Source organism: Mesocricetus auratus, unplaced genomic scaffold, assembly GCF_017639785.1.
Source record: "Mesocricetus auratus isolate SY011 unplaced genomic scaffold, BCM_Maur_2.0 Super-Scaffold_100028, whole genome shotgun sequence".
Taxonomy (NCBI): domain Eukaryota; kingdom Metazoa; phylum Chordata; class Mammalia; order Rodentia; family Cricetidae; genus Mesocricetus; species Mesocricetus auratus.
Window position 1 is genome coordinate 11,111,091 of NW_024429209.1, and position 925 is coordinate 11,112,015.

The window sequence follows — 925 nt, forward strand, 5'->3', positions numbered from 1 at the left end:
ACAGGCGATTTCTTAAGACCTAACTGTTAATATTTGTGGTCTGAAATTTTCGCATTGGTAATTTTGAGTGGAACTCCTAAACTTTGTTTTTAATTTTAACATCTTAAAAAGTATAAAATAAAGCACACAAAATGTGTAGCTTAAGAAAAAAAAAAAGAACCAGAAACCATGTCAAAGATCCACCCTCAGCCAAGATGTACAGTGGAAACACACCTTGAGTACAACAGACAAAAACCCAAGCAGCAGACGGTGCTGCCCACCTGTAATCCCAGCACTGGGGAAGTGGTCATGAGAAGATCAGGAGTTCAAGGGCTACATAGGAATTTGAGGTTAACTTTGGTTACATGAAACTTCAAAATCAAAACAGCAAACAAAAACGATCCTGTAACATACTTGGTGTAAGACAGTGACATTTTTAATATCTGACAGAAAACGAAAGAAGGAAGTAGAAAAGCTTTTAAAATGTATGGTGACTGGTTGACAACCTGAGTTCAATCCCCAGAACTCACACAATGAAAAGAGAAACAACTCCTCAAAGTTGTCATCTGAAAACTCACTGTGCACATGCAACTACACACACACACACACACACACACACACACACAACATTTAAAAGAAAAATTTTGTTTTACCTTGTTATGCATCAAACAAGTCAGGATGTATTATTTTCAAAATGACTAAACTCATCCAAGATTGCCTAAGGTGTTACACATAGCTCTTTTACTAGACCTCTATACAATGGCTAGTTTATTTAACTAGTCATTTCGTAATGGGCATTAATACTCTTCTTCATATATGCTACATTAAAAAAAGAATCTGTTACCTTTCTTTAGTCCACAGGTTTCACAATGCCAAAGTCATGCACAGGTTAGACCCACTAGCGTCCCCACCTCATCTGAGCCCCTACACAGTACAGACAAGAAGG